Source organism: Triticum aestivum, chromosome 2B, assembly GCF_018294505.1.
Source record: "Triticum aestivum cultivar Chinese Spring chromosome 2B, IWGSC CS RefSeq v2.1, whole genome shotgun sequence".
Classification (NCBI taxonomy): Eukaryota; Viridiplantae; Streptophyta; class Magnoliopsida; order Poales; family Poaceae; genus Triticum; species Triticum aestivum.
Genome location: NC_057798.1, coordinates 476,603,546 through 476,616,439, shown reverse-complemented (window position 1 = coordinate 476,616,439; position 12,894 = coordinate 476,603,546).

The window sequence follows — 12,894 nt, the reverse complement described above, 5'->3', positions numbered from 1 at the left end:
AAAGTCTCCAGGTCCGAAAAAGGTACAAAGGCTCACAAAGAGCAATAAGAAGATAAAACAGGATAGCCATAACCGGCGGAATAAAAGTAGATAGGAAACTAAACACCTATCCTATTACATGACCGCCATCCAAACCAGTTGAAGATAGCCCGTGCTACCGTCTCCCACCGGATAGACCCAGTAACCATACGCTCCCTGGCATCCGTCGGAGTGAGTAGTGACCACATACGGATCAGTGTAGTGGCCCGAAAAATAACCTGAAAGAAATGAATATGTGTTGTTCTGTTAAAAATCAGATCATTTCTGCAATTTCATATTGCCCATAATAAAGCACATACTCCTACACGGATATGTTTCGCCATTTCTGACTCTATTCCATCTAGCCACGTCCTAAATAACGTGTGTCGGCGTTCTGGGAACGGGGGTCCCCAGACTTGACTGCCTGCGGCCTGCGGCGTGGCTCAAGGGGCGGCCCAGCATGACCCATCTTTATCAACACGAGTTCAAGACCCTTGCGAGGGGCCAAGCCTCGCGGGGCGGACGACAGGAGGCTTCCTCAGGCACGGCCTCGTCAGGCTGGCTCGCGAGGAGGCGGAGAGATCAAGGCAGGGTACCTCGCGAGGTGCCCATGACGCAAGCCATGACGACCCGGGGCGTCAGGCGGGCGCCAGCCCGCACAGTGTCCTTCTTTCCTCTTTGGTGCAAAGGGGGCAAGCGCAGGCGAGAGCATCAAGCAAAGGTATCAATTTTGGTGCAACAAGACCAAGACCAGCAGAACGGCAGGATGGAAGTCATCGTGGAGTCCAAGCCGGCGTCACCACCAGAGCCTTTGGCAGGCGAGGACCAACTTTAGTCAGGATAAGTGTAATAAATGTTCCCCTTCAAAATGGCCAATTGTTGGCGCCCTTCTCGCTCGATATTTGGGAAGAGGCCCTGGGCCTTTGCCTATAAATAGGACTAGCCACCCACAAGGTAGGGGCATCCAGAAATCAATCGGACCCTCACCTAGAAACCAGTAGAGAGAGCAAGTGAACTCCCTTAGCAGTTCATTGTACCAGCCAAGAATAGACCCCCGCGAGGTTGTTCTTCCTTGTACTGTTCATCATCAGCCCAAGAGGCAATCCACTACACCATACACTGGAGTAGGGTATTATACCACAATGGTGGCCTGAACCAGTATAAATCATGTGTCTCTTGTGTTGTTCCTTTGATTGCTTAGTTCATAGCGAGGCGGTGAGGAGCAGGTAGGCAGAGGGCTAAATCTCCGCGCGCACCCCAGTGTTCGAATCTAGAGGGTCTGCCAGAACCCGAAATCCGATATTTGGCGCGCCAGGTAGGGGTGCGCCGGAGCTTCTCCTCCCGCCAACCCGCTCTCCGCCGACACCACGACTCACCCTGCGATGAGCGGCGCGCCGTCCGCTCCGGTCGCCGCGACCCTCCTGGGCGGCTCGCAGGCGCCACCTTCGGGCCGCCATGTCAAGCCATTCGTCCGCCAGGTCGGCGCCGTTTCCATGCGGCAGGGGGCGCCCTCAGGTCGGTCGGCGCCCAAGGCCGATCTGGCCTTCAGCTCAAAGGACCACCCCTCCAATTCAGCCTGCTCAGGGCCGCTCCCGATGTTGTGCACTCCCACCATCTGCCAAGCGGCCGTCACCAGGACTCTCATTGATGGCGGCTCGGGCCTCAGCATGCTCTCGATTGAAGCCTTCAGCCTCCTCCACATACCACCGGAGCGGCTTCGGCCCAGCCGGTCCTTCTTGGGTGTCGGGGGCGGGGCCACTAGCTCCCTGGGACAGATCCGTCTCCTGGTAACCTTCGGCACCTACGACAACTTCCGCACGGAGCTGATCGATTTCGACATCGCCCCCATCAGCCTCCCATACAACGCCATCCTCGGCTACCCGGCGCTGGCCCGGTTCATGGCTGCAACACACCCAGCGTACAACCTCATGAAAATGCCCGGGAGCAGCGGTGTCCTCACCGTGTGCGGAGACACCGGAGATGCGCTACAAGTGCTCAAGCTCGCCTTCAAGACGGCGGCGTCGGCGCAACCCGCCGACTCGGACGCCCCTGAGCCCAAGGGGGCTGCGCCGGCCAAGAAGAAGCAGTTGTTCACCCAAGACAAGGCAGAAACCAAGCAGATGTTGGTTGACGAGGACGGATCCACTAACGCCACCTTCACCATAGGCGCCAATCTCGAGCCCGAGCAGGAGGAGGCCCTGGTCAAGTTCCTGCACGCAAACAAGAAGGTATTCGCATGGGATCCCGATCAGCTGGCGGGGATCCCAAGGGGTGTAATCGAGCACCACCTCAATGTGTGCCCTAATGTCCGACCCATGAAGTAGCAGGCAAGACGGCAGTCCACGGAAAAGCAGCTTTCATCGTCCAAGAGACCCGCAAGTTGGAAGTTGCAGGGGTCATTCGCGAGGTCCGATACCCGGATTGGTTGGCCAACCCAGTCGTTGTACCGAAGAAAGGAGGGAAGGAACGTATGTGTGTCGACTTCACCAATCTCAACAAAGCTTGCCCGCAAGATCCGTTCCCGCTCCCCCGCATCAATCAGATCGTCGACTCCACCGCCGAGTGCGACCTGTTGTGCTTCTTGGATGCCTTCTCTGGGTATCACCAAATCAAGATGGCGGTGGAAGATGTGGAAAAAATTGCCTTTCTAACCCCATGTGGGGTGTACTGCTACACGTGCATGCCGTTCGGGTTGCGCAATGCAGGGGCAACCTTCCAGCGGTTGATGCACATCGCCTTGGGCCCACAGCCCGGGAAAAACATTGAGGCTTATGTCGATGATATTGTGGTGAAGTCTCGCGAGGCCAAGACCCTGATACAAGACCTGGAGGAAACCTTCGCGAGCCTCGACGCCGTGAGCCTGTGACTCAACCCAGAGAAGTGCGTGTTTGGGGTCCCCTCAGGCAAGCTCTTGGGCTTCCTCGTGTCCCACCGGGGCATCGAGGCTAACCCGGAGAAGGTCAAGGCGGTCGAGGACATGAGCCCGCCAAAGACCCTCAGAGAAATGCAGAAGCTCACTGGGCGCGTGACAGCACTGGGACGCTTCATCTCCAAGCTGGGAGAGCGAGCGCTACCTTTCTTCCAGCTGATGAAGAAAAAGGGACCCTTTGAGTGGACTGAAGAGGCAGATAAGGCGTTCCAAGACCTCAAGAGATACCTAACCAGCCCACCGGTAATGGTGGCCCCGCGCCCTTAGGAGCCCCTGGTGCTTTACCTTGCAGCCACTCCCTACTCCGCCAGCGCAGCCCTGGTGGCGGTTAGGGAGGAGCGTTGGAACAGAGCCACGGCATCCACCCGGGTCGGGGTGGAGCACGAACAAGAAAGACCGGCAGAGACCACCGCTACAGCCGAGAAGGATCAGCCGGCGCTAGGGGACACACTCGGGACAGCGGGAACCCCTCCCCCTAGCGACCAGCCGCTGGGGGCTCCCTTGCCTCAGGAGGCGCCGCGGTCTCCGGAGGGTGCCATCGACACCACCACTCCCAACCAAGTTGAACATCCTGTGTAATTCGTCAGCACAGTGTTGCGGGACGCAAGGGCGCGGTATCCCATGCCTCAGAAACTTCTCCTCGCACTATTGGTGGCCTCGCGCAAGCTGCGGAATTATTTTCAGGGCCACCCCATCAAGGTTGTCTCAGCATACCCTTTGGAGAGGGTGCTCAGGAGCCCCAACTCAGTTGGAAGAGTCGCTGAGTGGAACATCAAACTGCAAGCGTTTCAGCTCGAATTCAGCACAACCAGAGTCATCAAGGGGGCCGCCTTGGCAGATTTTGTGGCAGAGTGGACAGAGGCGCTGGGCCTAAAGGTTGATGAGGATCGATCCCTCTCCTCGGGAAGCGAGGCGCCAGACGGTTGGGTCATGTACTTCGATGGGGCGTTCTCCAGGCACGGCGCGGGGGCTGGTGCGGTACTTATATCTCCTACCCAAGACAAGCTCTACTACGCCGTGCAGCTCTGTTTCCAACACGGAGAAAAGGTCTCCAACAACATAGCAGAATATGAAGGCTTGATAGAGGGCCTGAAGGCCGCGACCGCCCTTGGAGTAAAACGCCTTACCATCAAAGGTGATTCACAACTCCTCCTCAACTTCTCCAACAAAGTATACGAGCCAAGGGATGAGCACATGGAAGCCTACCTTGCGGAGGTCTACAGGATGGAGAAGCAGTTCTGGGGGCTGGAGTTACAGCACGTGCCCCGTGGCACCAATCAAGAGGCCGACAACATCGCCAAACGAGCATCCAGGCGACTGCCTCAGGAGCCTGGCATCTTCGAAGAGCGGCTCTTCAAGCCCTCGGCCACGCCATCACTGTCGAGCGCGGTGCAGCCTCGGGAGGAGCTCCCCCAGCCGCCAGCCTCGGGAGCCCCAGTCTGCGGGCCGGCCTCAGGGGCGCGTCTGCTCTTGACAATGGAGCCTCAGGAGGGGTGCTGGATCGCGGAGCTCCGGAGCTATCTGACACAACGGATGTTGCCAGAGAAGGAGGAGGAAGCGGAGCGCGTGGCGCGGCAGGCCACAACATACTGCATCAGGGTTGAAAAAGTTTGAGATTATTTAAGTATGAAACAATTGCTTGGCTTGTCATCAGGGGTATAGAAGTTGGGAACATCTTTGTGTGACGAAAATGAAGCATAGCCTAACTATATGATTTTGTAGGGATGAACTTTCTTTTGCCATGTTATTTTGAGAAGACATGATTACTTTGATTAGTATGCTTGAAGTGTTACTATTTCTTTTATCAATATGAACTTTTATTTTGTATTCATTTGGATCTGAACATTCATGCCACAATAAAGAAAATTACATTATGAATTATGCTAGGTAGCATTCCACATCAAAAATTCTCTTTTAATCATTTACCTACTCGAGGACGAGCAGGAATTAAGCTCGGGGATGCTTGATACGTCTCCAAGGTATCTATAATTTTTGATTGTTCCATGCTATTATATTACCCCTTTTGGATGTTTATGGGCTTTATTTTACACATTTATATCATTTTTGGGACTAACATACTAACCAGAGGCCCAGCCCGTATTGCTGTTTTTTGTCTATTTCAGTATTTCGAAGAAAAGGAATATCAAACGGAGTCCAAACGGAATGAAACCTTCGGGAGCGTGATTTTTGGAACGAACGTGATCCGGAGAGCTTGGAGTGCAAGTCAAGAAGCTGCCGAGGAAGCCACGAGATAGGAGGCCGCGCCCCCCCCTATAGGGCGCGCCCCCTGTTTCGTGGGCCCCTCGGGCAGCCACTGACGTACTTCTTTCTCCTATATATACCTACGTACCCCGAAAACATCCAGGAGCACCACGAAACACAATTTCCACCGCCGTAACCTTCTGTATCCGTGAGATCTCATCTTGGAGCCTTCGTCGGCGCTCTGCTGGAGGGGGAATCGACCACAAAGGGCTTCTACATCAACATCCTTGCCCCTCCGATGAGTTGTGAGTAGTTTACCACAAACCTATAGGTCCATAGTTATTATCTAGATGGCTTCTTCTCTCTTTTTGGATCTCAATACAATGTTCTCCCCATCTCTTGTGGAGATCTATTCGATGTAAACTCTTTTTGCGGTGTGTTTGGGTTTTGTAATCAAGTTTGTCTATGAATAATATTTGAATCTTCTCTGAATTCTTTTATGTATGATTGAGTTATCTTTGCAAGTCTCTTCAAATTATCGGTTTGGTTTGGCCTACTAGATTGATCTTTCTTGCCATGGGAGAAGTGCTTAGCTTTGGGTTCAATCCTGCGGTGTTCTTACCCAGTGACAGAAAGGGTTGCAAGACACGTATTGTATTGTTGCCATCGAGGATAATAAGATGGAGTTTATATCATATTGCATGAGTTTATCCCTCTACATCATGTCATCTTGCTTAATGCGTTACTCTGTTCTTATGATCTTAATACTCTAGATGCAGGCAGGAATCGGTCGATGTGTGGAGTAATAGTAGTAGATGCAGGCAAGAGTCGGTCTACTTGTTATGGACGTGATGCCTATATACATGATCATGCCTAGATAATCTCATAACTATGCGCTTTTTCTATCAATTGCTCGACATTAATTTGTTCACCCACCGTAATACTTATGTTATCTTGAGAGAAGCCTCTAGTGAAACCTATGGCCCCCGGGTCTATCTCTTATCATATTTGCTTTCAATCTACCTTTATTTGCATCTTTACTTTTTGCAACTATATTATAAAATACCAAAAATATATTTATCTTATTGTACTATCTTTATTAGATCTCACTTTCGCAAGTGGCCGTGAAGGGATTGACAACCCCTTTATTGTGTTGGTTGCGAGTTCTCAGTTTGTTTGTGTAGGTGCGTGGGACTTTTGAGGAGCCTCCTACTGGATTGATACCTTGGTTCTCAAAACTGAGGGAAATACTTACGCTACACTTGCTGCATCACCCTCTCCTCTTCGAGGAAAACCAACGCAAGCTCAAGATGTAGCACCCCCCCCATGGGAGTCTAAATTGGACTAGGGGAGGGGGCGGCGCCGCCTTTCCCTCTCCTACTCCCTCTCCCTTTCCCCCTTTGCTACTTCGGAAAGAAGGAAAAAGGGTGGGGGGCGAATCCTACTAGGAGTGGAGTCCTAGTAGGAATCCCCCCCATGGCGCGCGCCCCTGGTGGCCGGCCTCCTCCTCCCTCCTTTATATATTGGGGCAGGGGGCACCCCAAAGGACAACATTATCTTAGCCGTGTGTGGTGTCCCCCTCCACCGTTTACTGCTCCCATAGTATCATCGTATTGCTTAGGCGAAGCCCTGCGCGGATCACATCACCAACACCGTCATCACACCATCATGCTGATGGAACTCATTGACTCCATTGACACTCTGCTGGATCAAGAGATCGAGGGACGTCATCGAGCTGAACGTGTGCAGAACTCGGAGGTGCCGTACGTTCGGTACTTGACTACATCTACTGCGTTAAGTTAATGCTTTCGCTTTCGGTCTATGAGGGTACGTGGACACACTCTCCCCCTCTCATTGCTATGCATCTCCTAGATAGATCTTGCGTGAGCGTAGGGAATTTTTTGAAATTGCATGCTACATTTCCCAACAAACATCTGTTCTTCACATCTAAATTTTCAATACCAAGACCCCCTTGGTCTTTGGTGTACAGATAATATCCCATTTAGCGAGTCGGTACTTTCGTTTTAACTCATCGCTCTGCCAGAAGAAGCATGATCGATAGAAGTCCAGTCTTTTCCGAACTCCAACTGGTACCTTGAAAAAGGACAAGAGAAACATTGGCATACTCGTGAGCACCGAATTAATGATAATTAGTTGGCCTCCATATGACATAAGCTTGCCCTTCGAGTATCTTAGTTTCTTTTCAAATCGATCCTCAATGCACTTCCATTGTTTGTTAGATAGCTTACGATGGTGAATTGCTATGCCCAAATACGTAAATGGCAATGAATCTAATTCACATTCAAACAATTGTTTGTAAGCTCCTTGTTCGTCTTTAGCTCTTCCAAAGAAGAACAATTCACTTTATGGAAGTTAATCATTAACCTCGACAACTGTTCATACAAGCATAACACGAGCTTCATATTTCTTGCCTTAGCCAGATCATGCTCCATGAAGATGATAGTATCTTCAACGTACTGTAAAATGGACACCCCTCCGTCCACTAAATGTGGGACGAGCCCGCCTACCTGGCCATTGTCCTTAGCTCTTCCTATTAGGATCGTCAACATGTCCACTACTATGTTGAAGAAAATAGGTGACATCAGGTCTCCTTGCCTCAGACCCTTGTGTTTTGGAAATAATGACCTATGTCATCATTCACTTTGATTCCGATACTCCCTTTTTGCCTGAAAGATTCTACCTGGTTTCTAAAGGACTGATCGAATCCTTTCATCTACAATGCATGCTATAGAAATGGCCATTTAACCTTATCGTACACTTTCTCAAATCCACCTTAAAAACCACCCCATCTAGTTTTTTGGTGTGGATCTCATGGAGCGTTTCATGTAGGACTACAACCCCTTCTAGGATGTTTCTGTCCGGCTTTAAAGCAGTTTGAGAAGGCTGCACCATCGAGTGTGCAATTTGCGTAAGCCTGTTAGTCCCCACCTTGGTGAAGATTTTAAAGCTGACATTAAGAAGACAAATTGATCTAAACTTCTCAATCCGCACCACCTCTATTTTCATCGGAAGTAATGTAATCGTTCCGAAATTTAAGTGAAATAGCTGCAAATGTCCAAAAAAACAAATCATGGAACATTGGAAGCAAATCACCCTTAATGATGTTCCATCACTTTTTATAAAACTCACCCAGAAAACCATCCGACCCTGGAGCTTTATTATTCTTCTTTTGCAAAAATGCCTCAATCACCTCTTTCTCCGAAAATGCGGTGGTCAAAATATCATTCTCATCTGTTGCAAGTTGAGGGATATCCTCAACCCTCGACTCATCTAAGGACACTAAATTATCCTCAGGTGGCCCAAAAAGCTGTTTGTAATAATTGGTGATGTAAAGTTTTAGGTTCTCCTGTCCTAAAATCGTCCCCTCGTCTTGCTCGAGCTGAAAGATTCTCTTCTTTCGATGCTTGCCATTTGCAATCATATGAAAGAATTGAGTGTTATCGTCCCCTTGGATGACTTTTTGTAGTTTAGCTCTTAGCGCCTGACAGTGTCTTGGACTAGGGGGTACTCACCACGTCGTCTCCCGATCAGTTAGATTGGACCGAGGACCCCCATGGCCGTATACTCATGGGCCAGTTCGGACAACTGCCGCATACAAGGAAGATTCCACAAGACTTGGTGATCAAGACAAGGACTCCTCCCCACCGGCGTATTCGGCTAGGACTCTTGTTATCCTAGGCCTCTGGTGCATTATATAAACCAGGGCCAGGCTAGTCGATAGATATATGACAATCATAACCATAGGCTAGCTTCTAGGGTTTAGCTTCTATGATCTCGTGGTAGATCAACTATTATAATACTCATATAATCAAGATCAATCAAGTAGGAAGTAGGGTATTACCTCCATCGAGAGGGCCCGAACCTGGGTAAACATTGTGTCCCCCGCCTCCTATTACCATTAGCCTTAGACGCACAGTTCGGGACCCCCTACCCGAGATCCGCCAATTTTGACGCCGACATTGGTGCTTTCACTGAGAGTTCCGCTGTGTGATCGGCAAAAAGGGTCAATGGCTCGACTACAGATCAACTGCGACGTCGGCTTCTTCGTCACCAGCTTAACTGGTCACCTTGCCTTGACCGTGGACTGCGCGCTACCTCCGATCATCATGTTCGGATGATGGCCTTCATCAACATCAACTCCGATCTCCATCAAGATCATGGAGGAATCATCCATGGAGCTCGGGGGCTCAACGTCAACATTGCCCTCGGGCGACCGTGCTGTTTTTCTGGACAACGAACTTGTATCCGCCGCCATCGCCTCCTCGAGTGTCGCTTAAACGATTGCTTTGGTGGAATTGTGCGGAACTGAGTCTACAACAACACTTCAAAATTTCGTCGAGTTCCGATGGAGGAATCTCCGGCAATCTCCGATATACCGGAGCCGTGTTGAATCTGGACGAGAATCCGGACGAGTTTGGAGCATGGTGTCTAGCATCTAGCTCGGACGTCCTTTGGAAGATCCAACCGTTGATCAGCTGCGGAATTCCTATATCTACCACCTGTCAAACATTTAGCTCGATCCGACCGTCCAAACTTCGGGAACCTTCTGATTAGTGCATCACTTTTCGGATCTGTTTTCTGCGCAAGAACGAAACCGACCCGAGTTCATCTTATTTATGAACGGGATTTCGGACATCCTTTTTGAAGGAAGTTTCTGTATGTGATATTGTGTTTTATTCTTAAACACATCCCACTAATATTATAGGTATTTTTCCAATATAATCTTCACCGTCGCGCCGGTGTCAAACCAGCCCGACAACATCACTCCATGGCGATCGACCTGCGCTAGACACGTCATCGCTTTGTTGAGCCGAGCTCAACTTCTCCGAATCATCATCTCGGCCAGCCGAACAATAGTTCAACATCGCGAAGGATTAATCGTCACCAACATCGTTGCGCCACGGATTACACGGAGCGGGCACACCGGCATCCCCGCACGGTCACTTCATCAAGCCAGCATTGACCATGTCACAAGTTATGACCCGCATCGGCATGGCTGAACCGTTGCTTCATCGAGCCGATGTCCATCACGCCGAACTACTTCAACACCTCGGGTGACATGGCAGCTGCAACACCTCCTCACCGACCTGCTCCGTCTCCTCGCCTAGACTAGGGGCTTTGTCATCCCGTCATGAACTTACTTCGGAGACTTCAGAGTCACCGGCCGACCAGCTTCATCATATTAGCTGGACCACGGGCTTTGCCTCGGCGAGCCGACCTTTGCCAGCATCGTCATGCCTTCGCTTCATCACCCATCAGGCAATGGGTGTGCGGATCAAGTCCCAATTTTGGGAGTAACCTTTTTTCAGATTGCTACAACAGATAAACCAGGTTCTATTAATCCTAGTAATTTTTTCTTACTTGGGTTTATTTTTTCGAAAAATTATTACTCTGGTTTGTTCCATCATCTGTACATAGGTCTGTCAAATGGTGGCCGCATTAACGATGGTTGCGCGATGGTTCGGTCCGTCTCCCGTCTATAGTTCGGCGAACGCCGCATCTGGTGCCCGGACCGCCCTGCAAATTCAGGCTTTGTCACGCCTTCACTGCGTCATGCCGACGCCCTACATCGACATTGGCTTCGGCACCAGGCCACATCTCTTTAAATAAATTATTTTTGCGTAAAGCAATTATGCAAGGATTATATATACATATATATATTATTATTTCCTGGACCGCACTGTTTTATGTGTGCAGGTAGTCGATTTTGACTACGTGGTCACTACTCCGGAGCGCCGAACTCCTTGCTCGAACACCTCGGGCTTGGGGGCTGGGACCTCGGTCATGCCGAGGACTGCGAACCTTGTCGAATCTGTCCCATATCAATGGGCGCCTTCGTCCCACCACAAGCCCGAATCGCGTCATCAACACCGAGCACATTAACCAGCTAAGTCGCTTTCATGCTAAAAAACTTTCAGTTTTAAATTTTGTTCGGTTCGACCAAGCATTATACTTTTTGGCAAAAAAAAGTTGTTTGTGACAAAGTTCCTTGTCAAAACTTTGTTTGTAACACACAAATTCAAATACCCCTTTTACTTGGGGCTTCCTTTATGAAGCTTTTCCTCTTGCATATGATTATACTTGTACGGCTTCGTTCCTTGTTCATGTATTACACCACAATATGCACCATATGGACCTAAGTGTTCCTCAAGCTGGGTTGCGTTGCTCTTGTGTTTACCCCTACGTTCCCGATTGTTTGGCTAGGGAGTATAGGGAGCACCTCTGCGATTGTCATGATGGGGTCATCCGAGCCGGACCTCAGACTGGGTGAAGCCGAAAGCTAGCGCTCTTACCATTTTCAATAATGGTCGGCACACAACGGAACTCATGAGTACAAAAAATCTATTGCACAAGTCTCATAGTAATAATGAGCAACCGAAGAAAGGTATCGGTGGGGGTACTATTTTCTTCAAAGATGCTTCTTACACTTCGTTGATAATATAGCATAAGTTCCCTGAGCGCACTTTGTCTGTTACAGCCTTATGGCCTGATTGCCTGGTTATCGGAAACACCATCGATATTCTCGACAAGTGCAGTACATAACACTTTTCGGCCCTTGACCGAAGAGGGAGAAGCCGACGGTCAGTTAAGACGCGTTTAAAGTTCGGGTGAACACACATATATATATATAAGTACTTCGGTACATACAATCATTATACATAAAATTCTTTTGCCCAAGTCACTTGGGGGCTCTTAAATTTATTTGAGTTGTTTTATAGTAAATGTGTTTTTTTCTTGGTCGTTGCAAAGTCTTTTTCTACCACTCCTTTTTCGACTTGAGTATATGGTCAATAGCCGAATAACCTGTCTTCTCTCTAAAAGTTGCTCGAGTTTAGTTCGCTAAACTGGCCTCGGAGAAGCACTCCGCCTTTGGGATAAGGAGCTTGAAGCCGTAGGCTGACCCACGTGAAGTCTTGAGACCGGATGTGTCATGTTAAAGCACGACAGAAGCACAATTTTTCCCCAATTTTCAGATTGGCACCAAACACTTGATCTTGTTCGGACGTCAAGTTTTTACTGACGTTTCTTGGTTTTCCAAGCTTATGGCACTTTTAAACTATTTGTGTGTTTCCAGCAGAAGTCTCATAGTGCAACGCCGGACATCTTTAGAGATTCGGCAAAAACATTCTCGGATATTGCTATATATGCATCGGTATCGAATTGTGTCTTCGGTCAATAGTTGGGTTGCCCGGCTCCTGTGCTTGGCTCCTATGTTCCGCTTTGTTCGGCTAGGTGTGCAAATGGAGAACCACTGTGATTGTGCTTCCAGCTCGCATGGTAAAGCACCTTAGTGGAGAAAGCCGAAAACTGACTGTCACAATAAGCGTAAACTGGTCAGCGATCCGATGACTATGTTAAATGACGGGCTGTTCATAACATTGGTCGAAGTGTTTACGGCTTGACCTCAGCTGTCACCAAACACTAACCGGGGGCTCATAGCTAGCTTCCCAAGTTTAAAACTCCTATGACTAAGTGAAAGTTATAAAGCCTGGATATCTGATTGCCTCGTTCCTGCTAACACAACCGCCTTCAGGCACCGAGACGTCGGCTAAGGGTTGCCTTGCTATTGCGGAAACACCCTGCGTAGTATCTACAAAGGGGTAGAAGCCGACGATGGGCCACTTTCAATTGATAAACGGTCGCAATGGAGTCAAAATAAGTATATATCATCAACATTTGTATTCATTATACAAGTGTTGCCTTCCGTAATTATCGTTATATAA